Genomic DNA, 11,265 nt, shown 5'->3' on the forward strand with positions numbered 1-11,265 from the left:
CCTTCGGCTCAGGTCATGATCCCAGGGGCCTGGGATCGAGTCCCACAGTGGGCTCTCTGCTCGGCGGGAAGCCTGCTTCTCCCTCTCCCACTCCCCCTGCTTGTGTTCCTGCTCTCGCTATCTCTCCCTCTGTCAAATAAATAAATAAAACTTTTTTAAAAATTTGAAAAAAAGATTGTCTCTCTCCTTCTCCCTCTGCCCCTCCCCCTCCTCTCTCCCTCTTAAAAAAAAAAACACATATCAACAACAAAAAATGATGCAAAGTTTAAAAATATGCAGAAGATCTAAATAGACATTTCACTGAAGAAGATACACAAATAAGCACAGGAAAATACACAAATACACAGATACACAAATAAGCATAAGAAAACAATGTTCAATATTATTAGTTATAAATTAAAACTGCATTAACACACTATGAAATACCCACTAAAATGTTAAAATTTAAATGATTTATTAATACCAAGTGTTGGTGAGTATATGGTGAGAACTGAAATTCTGACATATTGCTGATGAGAATATAAAATGTGAATGCTTTGGGAAAAATTTTGAGTTTCATATTAATTTTAAACTACTGTTATTATATGACCCTGAAATTCTTTTAGTTACTTATTCAAAAGAAAAGAAGATGTATGTCCACACAAGATCATATACAGAAATGGTCATAGCAGATTTATTCAACATAGCTCCAAATTTGAGTCAATTCAAAAGTTCATCACAGATGTATGGATAAATGTATTATGTGCACACAATGCAATACTACTCAGAAATGAAAAAGAGTAAATTACTAAGACATGTAGCAGTGTGAGTGTATCTTAAAATCATTTTGCTGAGCACAGATAAATAACAAGAGTCTCTATGACCCAGGCTCTGCTCTCAAAGAGCACAAGTTCTCATAGGGAAGATCAACTTGTAGGGAGATGGAATACTAGTCCAAAATGGCGAACAGTAAAACAGAGATATGGGGAACATTTATGAGAAAGGTACTAATTTGACCTGTCATGCAGCTGGGTGTTGAAATGGGGAACTTCGTCAGCGAAGAAAAGGATAAGGCCCTTCCACATAGAGAGCAGCATAGAGACATGTCAGGGGTCTTTAATGATTCCCAGTCTCTGCCCACCTCCCTCACACTCCTCCTCCCCATTGTTCACCGCGCCAGAGGCACTCAAAGATGCCCAGGGCTTTCTTGCTTTCAGGCCTGGAATGGTGAGCAAAGGCTCCTGGTCTTATGAAGCTCATGTTTGGGTGGAGAAAGACAGAAAAATTATAAGTAAACAAATAAGCACCATAATTTCAAGTAGACATAAATGCCACGAAGAAAATAACAACAGGGTAGGCATTAGTAGGCATTACCTCCATGTGACTATCGAGCACTTCAGAAGTGGCAGTCTGAATTGAGACCTGCTAAAAGCAAAAAATACACACTAGATATCAAAGTCTTTGTATGAAAAGAATGAAAATATCTCATTAATATTTTATATCGATTACATGTTGAAATGATAACATTTTGGAAATATTGAGTCAAATAAAATATTAAAAATTAATTTCAACTATTTTTTTCTTCTTTTTTACCTGACTGTAGAAAATGTTTAATTATGTATGTGGATCGTCTTCTATTTCTGTGGCACAGTGTGGTTCTAGAAGGATGGTTAGGAAAGACTTCTGCCTAGACAGTATGCTCCCCCAGGCTTTTCCTAGCTAACTCCTACCTATCCTTCAGATTCATGCTCAAAAGAGATTAATTCATTGTCTACCTCTTCCATTATCAAGAAGCTCTGTGGACACAGGAACTGCTGGAGAGTGGGAGAATGATCTGGAAGTTCTGTGTACTTGGAGATTAGGCCAAGAGAAGACTGGCTTTCAAGGCCATAAGGATGTGAAACCGGATAGCAAAGAGGAAGAAATTGTAGGGTCTTCTGCAGGGGAACAGAATCATCAGGGTACCGTCATAGGAAGAAAATGTTAATATATAATCATCATTAGAGTAGGGAAGGAATGGTAGCTGGGGGACCTCGTATGTTCTAATGGAGCCTCTTGGGTAACAGCAGGTTCTTCCTGCAACTGCTGTGCATCCTGGCTTGGAAAGTAGATGCCAATCAGAATTTGCCTCCGGAATTCCAAAGTATTCAGACTGTGTCTTAGAATCTACTTAGTGTTCACCCGTTATTAATGTTTCATTGTTTAAAAGAAAATAACAGTTGTTAGATACCCTTTGTATTTTTCTGAAGGTTTGAAATATTTCACAATAAAAGTGATACATAGGTAGATGGATAAGATTAGATGATTAGATAGATAGATAGATAGATAGATAGATAGATAGATAGATAGAAAAGATAGATAGATAGAAATAGATATAAAACTACAAAGGCTCTCTCAGAATGATAATTCTACCCCGTGTGAGATGATCGCCCTGTATTATCATAAGCTATCCCACTTGATGCATTAGGTCCTCATTGATTTTTCATGCACAATTTTCCTGGGGCTGCTTGCAAATGTAGAAATAATACAATAGTCCTTAAAATATGTAAAATTATGTTCAGGTGCCATGCTCCTGCTATCAGTCCCAACACTGGTGCACTTGAATCAATTATCTGTTATTCTTTTATGTTCACTCTCCAACTGGGAAACATCTGTATCCCAATCACCGATGGGTTGACCCATTTTCTGATCAAATTTGTCTTACTTATGGCACCATTAAGTAGGTAAAAAAAATCAACATCAGGATTTCACCTCCTTGCAATCTCCCACTTACGTATTACAGGGTATTTATATCTTGCATCAGAAATAGCATAACCCAGATGTACTGGTTTTTAATGCACATGGGAATTTCTGGAATGACATGATTGCATGACTCTTCAGTATCTGTTTGAAGTGTTTCATTCCCTGTGCCAAATACAGGGAGAAAGTTTGGAGTTGCAACACCAGAGACAGAATGTTAGGCCAACCCTAATCTTCCCATACTTAAAATCCTCTGCTTCCTTTCACCTAGCCAAGGAAAACCTACATACGTGATTGTCAGAAATCCACTGTGCTATTTTCCCAACCCTCTGCCTTCACAAACACTTTAACCTCCAACAGGAAAATTATACCTGTCCATAAGTGTGCCTGAAAAACCCCTCTAATACTCATGCATCAGCTTAAATGTTGTGTGTGATCTGAGAATTCTCCACTTCACAGGAGAAATGGTTGGCCACATCTGAATGTTCGTGTGATCATACAGTATTTGGTCTCTAAATCTTGTGCATTACTGCCAGGTTTCAAGGTTATTATTGTAATGGTTATGTGTAGCGTGGACCATGGAGCCTCGACTCAGGATCCAGACTACACAGGTTCAAAGTCTGGCTCATCACACACTAGCCAAGAGATGTCTGCAAGTTATAGAGCTGTTCTTTGTTTGCATTTCAAAGGTGTCAGCCTTGGGGCGCCTGGGTGGCTCAGTCATTAAGCATCTTGCCTTCGGCTCAGGTCATGATCCCAGGGTCCTGGGATCAAGCCCTGCATTGGTCTCCTGCTCAGCGGGAAGCCTGCTTCTCCCTCTCCCACTCCCCCTGCTTGAGTTTCCTCTCTCCCTGTGTCTCTCTCTGTCGAAATAAAATAAAATAAATTATTCAAAGGTGTCAGCCTTGCTGGGTTATTATGCAGATTAAATTAGTTAATATTTTAATGTTTGAAAAAATGCTGACAATAGGATGAAGACAATAGTATTAGCTAGACTTAAAAAAACTTACATGCTTGTATCTATTCCTACCCTGGGAAGCCTTTAAAGGTAGAAGACATACCTTATATAGTCTCCTTCATACCTAACACAGGGCCAGATGTGTACCAGAGCAGCAGTGGATGGGGGAAACAGGTGATGGGATGAAGGAATGCACTTGTGATGAGCACCGGGTATTGCATGGAAGTGATATATCACTATCTTGTACACCTGAAACTAATATTACACGGTATGTTAACTAACTGGAATTTGAGTTTTTAAAAAGAGGTGAAAGAGGGAATAATAATTTAAAAAGCACTTCTCTATCAGTTTCTATAATTGACTGCTATCTGCCTCAAATCAAGGGGACAAATCACTACTAAAAACTTTAAAAAGGTGATATACAAATAAAAAATGTAATAAATAATGTAGTAATAGCTAACAATTATAAGTGAGATTATTATAAGCCACACGGTTACATTTACAGTTGACCCTTGAACAATATGGGGTTGAGGCACCAACCCCATGCAGTTGAAAATTCATGTATAATTTTGACTCCCCACAAATTTAACCATTAATAGCCTACTGTTGACTGGAAGCCTTACTGATAACAACATATTTTGTATGTTACACCTATTATATACTGTATTCTTAACAAACAGTAAGCTAGAGAAAAGAACATGTTTTTAAGAAAATCATAAAGAGGAGAAAATATATTTGCAGTTCAAAAAAAAAAAAAACCCACAAATAAGCAGACCCATGCAGTTCAAACTTGTGTTGTTCAAGGGTCAACTGAACATAATTTCCTCCTCACTTCCAGAAAGGTGTAGACATTATCCCCAGTACAAGGAGTCATAGGCACAGACAGGTAAATGACCCTCTGAATGCAAGACCCTTAATTCAGTCCTGCCCTTCTGCCTCCCTGAATAACTGCACACATTTTAATTCCAGCCCAGTGGTATTCCCATTTCAACTCGGATTCCCAGGCCCCTCTTCAGGACTATCTCCCTGACAGTCTCCTCTATTTCAACTTCAAATGAGATTGAGGTTGTGATTTTCCTTCTAGGCTCTGATGTTGTAGGCAGTTATTTGGCTGAACTTATGAGAGGGACAGACGCAGGCATGCCCTACACTATCATTGTATTAATTTATTGAATTATATTTAGTGGCTTAAAACCACACTCCTCTTATTTAGCTCACAGTTCTGTAGGTCAATTAGATGTTTTCAGTCTGCAATGGCTTGCTGATCTAATGCTTCCTTGGTAGACTGGCAGGTTGGCTGGTGGTCGGATGACCTGGGATAGCCTTCATGTGTCTGACAATCGGCAAGATGTCGGCAGGGGTCTGGCTGACTGTTGGCTGGGACATCTTGGCTCTTCTCAGTGTGGCCTCCCTTCCTCCAGCACACCAGCTCAGACTCATGCACACGGTGGTCTCAGGGTTCTAGGTACATTGTATTAAACTACACAAATCATCCAGTCTTCTTTGTCAGAAAGGGCTTTGGGCATGTCAAACCCGTACTCTAGGTTGTTCATTTGTGAGTGTATTTTTCTTATTTGGAACACACAATTCTAGGATTAAACTGGCATTTATTTCTTTTTGTCCTGAATGTGCCAATCCCTGACCCGACATTTCTGAGCTATGCCCTGGGTGGCAAGCTGGACATTGGAAACTGTGTTTTTGATGTATACCATGAAAGCTGAGATCTAAGTAGCTTAATAATAATGATACTACAGGCATTAATTGTCCCATGTAGATTTATGTAAATTTATGCAAATTCTCAGCGGCCTCCAGGCCTTGGCTTCCACACATTCCTGCTGTGGGCAAGCAGAGTTTTGAATAAGAAAGGAAAAGGTGTCTGAGTAACAGAGTCAGCCCTGTAATGCTGAGTCCCCAAAAATACTCTTTCCCAAGTAGTCACCCAACCTTCATAGAACATTTCCAAGGAATTCATTATTTTTTTTTAAATTGTGGAAACTGAGGCTCTAATTGGTTATTGACTAAGATCACATAGCTGGAAGGCAACAAATCTGCTTTGTTTCTCTAGAGTGTGAATTTCTGTGCTAGATTTGACCTTCACTTCGCTCTATATCCACGGTACTCAGCAAAGTGATTTTGCTAGGATAGAAATTTGTTAATTTATTCAATAAATATTCATTGAGCATTTACCATGTACCAGATACATCACCATTTATAAGGAAATCAAACTAGCAGGCACATTTGTAAGAAAGAAGTCATATTACAATGTTATTTATAATAACAGAAAAGAAAAGCTGTCTAAAGGCACAATAGAGAAGCAGTTAAATAAATTGTATTCACAGCCCAGAATATTGGTATGGTATATTGTATAGTATATTGAAGAAGATCTAATGATATAGAGCGGGGGTTGGAAAATTCACCCTACCGTTTGTTTTTTTATATAAAGTTTTATTGAGTATAGTCATGCTCATTCATTCATGACTCCTCACTCCTGCAATGGTAGAATCGAGTATTTGTGACACAGACCAAATAGCACACAAAACCCAAATTATTTACTATCTGCCAACCCCTGATACAGGTGTTTATAAGATGATGGGCAAGAAATGCAGAACACATAGAGGAAACATGCATACAGATGCTATGAGTGTCACCTCATCCCTGCTAGTTTTGATCCACCCACCAGGCTATTCAGATCCACGGCTTCTCATCACCAGGACTTCTTCCTGTGCCCCAGCCACTGCCTGTGATCTGGACACTGAGGGCTAGAGCCGAATCAGCCAAACCTCCCTTCAGGGAGTTCACAGCCAAATCAGCTGCTGTAAAATATGATTTAGGAGAAAATGGAGTTGACACCAAATTCATTCAAAGGGAAGAGGAGAAACCAGAAAATCACAAAGAACACACGTTACCATAAATATCTGCAAGAATGGAGTCTAATGACAGAATTATAAGGAGGAAGTATAAAATCAAAATTAGAGAATATTTTATGTGCCTCTCTCGGAAAATAATAAACCAAGAGGACAAAAATAGTGAAGAATAAGATGATTAGAACAAAATATGTTTACAAGACTGTTTTTATATAGATATAAATATAAATCTGTACACACGTGACTGCACACACATATGCACACGAGGGCTAAATGTGTACACACACAAATAAATAACCCATACCTATGCATAGAATGAGAGAACATCCATTCTTTTCTAAATTATACGGAATGCTCATATATTGGTTACAAAGTAATATACAAAGTAATGTATATGTATACCTTATATATATTATTTTATATGTATATATAATATACTATATATATTACTTTATATGTATATTACTTTGCATATTATTACATGTTTATAATATGTACATATATGTACACTCATGTAGATTGGGTTACATATAATCCACATATATATCAACATACATGTATAAGAATATATACTAATATATTTTGAAGAATCGATATAATGCAGCCCAAATTCTCTGACTTCAATGCAATTAAACTTTAAAAATCAACAATAAAAGTATAGTTAATGCCACTCTCCCCTACCATGCTTGAAAATATGATGGGCTAACAAGGGAAACAGAGTTAAAATTATTTAATATAATATATAATATATATAATATAATATATTTAGAATGAGTTAGAAATAAATGTGCTGCATATCAAACCTCATGTGATGAAGCTAAATCAATAGTTAGAGACAAACGTCTAGCTGAACTTATTTAAAACAATAAAAATTTAAAATACAATAAGATAAAAATCTGTAAACTAATTATTACAATTAACAAGAGAATTAAGCAAAGTTGTTGGACAGAAGATCAACATTCAAGAAAATTGTGTTCTTATTTACCAGTAATAACCAAATACTAAAATATCTAATAGATAAACACTATATTCACAGTATTAACAATTTTATTAGGTACAGTAATAATCTCAAAAAATGTGTCATATGGCTATAAAGACAAGTACCAAATGTCATTTAAGGTTAGAAGAAGACCCAAATTAAGGCACCTGGGTGGCTCAGTCAGTTAAGTCTCTGCCTTCAGCTCAGGTCATGATCCCAGGGTCCTGGGATCAAGCCCCATATCTTCTCAGGGAGCCTGCTTCTCCCTCTGCCTCTGCCACTCACCCTGCTTGTGCTCTCTCTCTCTCTCTCTCTCTCTCTGTCAAATAAATAAATAAAATCTTAAATAAAAGGAAGACCCAAATAAAATCTGATCAGGCTCATAGAAGAATTAATATCAACAAAGATGCCAATTTCCTCCATGTTGTTGTGTTAACTCAATGCAGTTACAGCCCAAAGTGTTTACTTTGTCTGGGAACTTGCCTTGATGTTATAAAATTAACATGAAAGAACAAAGAATCAATACAAGTTGAGACAGTTTTGAAGAAAATAAGATTGGGTACCTGTCCTACCAGGTATCAAGATGTATTATAAACATCTGGTAATTAAGATTGTGTGATCAATACAGGGGATAGAAAACAGACTAATAAATTAAAGCAGAAGGCCCCCAAACTGACCTATTAATACAGAAACCCGACATGGTACAGGGGAGGCTTTCAAAAGTAGCATGGGGAAAAAAAAGGATCACACATTAAAGTTTCAGAGACAATTGTTCATCCATGTGGAAAATAAAATATCTGCCACCTACCTCATCATATCCTCAAAGCAGAAATTCTAGACATAATTAGTACTTCGATATCAAAAAGGAAACTCTAAAGCTTTGGGAGAACACATAAGAAGATATATTTATGCTATAAGGGTAGTGCAGAATTTTTTAAACAAGAAACCTAACCTAATAAGAAGACAAATCCAATGAAACTGATTGGAAAATTCAACTCTATTATGTGTGAACATTTCTGCATAACAAAAGAAAGCATAACTACAAGAAAAAGTAAGGCCAGACTGAGAAAAGATGTTTATCAAGCATATAGCTAATGTAGGAAAATATCCAGAATACAAAATGAACTACAAATTTATAAGGAAGAAAAAAAGAGAGAGAAAGGAAGGGAGGGAGGGAGGGGGTGAGGAAGAAATTTCTAAGACAATTCTAAAATCTATATGAAAAAGCAAAGGATCTAGAATAGTCAAAATAATTTTGAAAAAGAAGAGCATGTGTAAGTATTTATGCTCCCTGATTTTAACACATACCATAAAAGTACAATAATAAAGACAGTGTGATATTGGTATAAGAATCTATACATGAATTAAACAAAAGAGTTCAAAAATAGACCCACATTCTGTGGTTAATTCATTTTTGCAAAAATGCTAAGGTAATCCAACAAGGCAATGATAGTCTTTCAACAACAGGAACTAGTAGATTACCTGTATAAAAAAAAGTCAAGGGGCGCCTGGGTGGCTCAGTCGTTAAGCGTCTGCCTTCGGCTCAGGTCATGGTCCCAGGGTCCTGGGATCGAGCCCCGCATCAGGCTCCCCACTCAGCAGGAAGCCTGCTTCTCCTCTCCCACTCCCCCTGCCTGTGTTCCCTCTCTCGCTGTGTCTCTCTCTATCAAATAAATAAATAACATCTTAAAAAAAAAAAGTCAACACTGACACTCATCTTGCACCATGGAAAAACTAACCTGATATGGATATTAGATACTAAATCTGAGAGCTGAAACTCTTATGTATCTAAAAAAACCTAGAAGAAAATGTTCGTGACAATGAGCTGGACAATGATTTCTTAAGCAGAAGAGCAAAAGCACAGCCCATGAATGAGAAAATTAAGGACGTCTGAATCAAAATTAAAAATCTTTGGTGTCTGAAAGATACTGTTCAGAAAATGAGAAGCCATGCCACAGACTGGGATAAAGTATTTGCAAATCATATATATCTGACAAGGAACTTAACGCAGATTATATAGAGAAGTCTTACCACTCATTAACAAGAAGACAAATCAACGAAAAAGATTGGCAAAACATCTGAACAGGGATTTCACCAAAGAAGATATATGCAGGATCAATAAGCACATAAAAACTAGCTTAACATCGATAGTTATCATAAAAAGTAAAAATAATTGCCGGATGATTCTATTCGTAACACTGAAAAACATATAAAGAATGCCATATATAAATTACATGAATGGAGTTACACACATATAAATTTCTACAAATACATTCACAATACAAATACATGCCCATATATGTATATATTACTAATAACAGAATATTTGTGAATATTCACACTAGTATATACCATTTTAGCATAATAACTTGTATGGACATAATAGATACCAATATTCAAAAATGGGGATCTTGAGTAGGAAAGAAGGAGAATGTTGGGATGGTAGAGTCGTATATAGGACAAAGTATTTCTTTAATATTTCATTTCTTAAATTCTGTTCGAATTTGGTAAGTAGAGAACACACTCATAGGATATGCATATTAATACATACATATCCTATGGCTGAAACCCTTGAGGCAGGTGTTTTCATAATTCTAAAGTTTTTTAGATTTCAGAAAAGTAATATGATCCATGTACTGTATATGCCTTAACAGCCCCAGCAGGATCTGGGGCAGCAACTTGTATTTAAACACATGAATATCCCTGCTACAAAGAGATGAATATTCACATGAAGAGAGCTATGGTAATGATTATAAATAATCTCGCTTCCATTCTTTTTATTTTTTTGAGAGAGGTAGAGGTGGGGGTTGCAGAGGGAGAGAGAATCTCAAGCAAACTTCCCCCTGAGGATGGTGCCTGACCCGGGTCTCGGTCCAAAACCCTGAGATCATGACCATCAAGAGTCAGGTGCCTAACTAGCTGAGCCACCAAAGCGCTCCTCCCTTCAGTCTTGAGGAGGATCTCCTGCCAAATGAGTTGGCTCTCCACTTTTTTGCAAATTGCCTTCTAGAACTTTTCAGATTTTGGTATGGAATTGTGGCTCTCCAGTAGTTTGTCATAGGCCTAATATATTAAAAATAATTATAAATAATGAGCAATTTGACCCTCAAGTTGGGTGCCTCCTCACTTTCCCACACACTTGGCTTAGGCACAAAAATAAACAATTATTATATGCTGAGCTGAGCTTTGTAACCATGTTTCCCGTTCTCCTCCCTCAATAGCTGCAGGGAACCCTCACCTGACACATTTTCTTTGCTGGGCTCAGGTTCAGGTTCAAGTTCAAGTGTGTGCTCTGTGTCCTCCCCACACCATTCTCACCTCCGGGGTGTTGGAACTCTGGCACTGCTTTCTCATTTAATGACCCGTGCTTCTGAGTTCTTAGTCTTTACATCTGCAAATGCTCACAGCTAAATTTAAATTTAGCTTGTTCTGCTTCCTTCCAATATGCTCGGCAAAATACTGGCTGCCTATTTAACTCTTTAACTTAGAAGTGGCTTTTATCTGATGCCTGATCTGGCAGATTTCCCCATAACCTGCATGAGCTGCTCTGCCTAAAGTCTCTGTTGTCATCAACATAGGCTGGTTGCTGTGGTGATAAAGTGGGAACTGAAAGTCCCTTTCAGAGTAAAAGTCCTTTTCTGCGTGGGGTCCAGGCTGAGAACATGTTCCCAGTTAAATGGGGTGATGATGCTTCCTATATAACATCATCAAATATCCCCCAGGGCAGGGGAAGTAGCAAAGAATCA

At 37.5% G+C, this 11,265-nt stretch overlaps 1 long non-coding RNA gene across 8 annotated transcripts; it reads right to left on the reverse strand.

The window, feature by feature from the left end:
- Positions 1 to 1,198: 1,198 nt before the first annotated feature.
- On the reverse strand, positions 1,199 to 10,977 carry LOC141373309 (uncharacterized). 8 transcript variants are annotated; one of them, XR_012379167.1, is made up of 5 exons: positions 10,758 to 10,977; positions 6,354 to 6,489; positions 3,780 to 3,931; positions 1,354 to 1,401; positions 1,199 to 1,234 (listed from the first exon to the last, which is right to left on the reverse strand). It is a non-coding gene; the product is annotated as an uncharacterized lncRNA (long non-coding RNA). The 8 variants fall into 8 exon arrangements; XR_012379168.1 differs by having other exon boundaries at positions 1,354 to 1,404; XR_012379163.1 differs by lacking the exon at positions 3,780 to 3,931.
- Positions 10,978 to 11,265: the final 288 nt, after the last annotated feature.

This window comes from Callorhinus ursinus, unplaced genomic scaffold (assembly GCF_003265705.2).
Source record: "Callorhinus ursinus isolate GAN/ISIS: 27379988/994484 unplaced genomic scaffold, GSC_fseal_2.0 scaffold8, whole genome shotgun sequence".
Classification (NCBI taxonomy): Eukaryota; Metazoa; Chordata; class Mammalia; order Carnivora; family Otariidae; genus Callorhinus; species Callorhinus ursinus.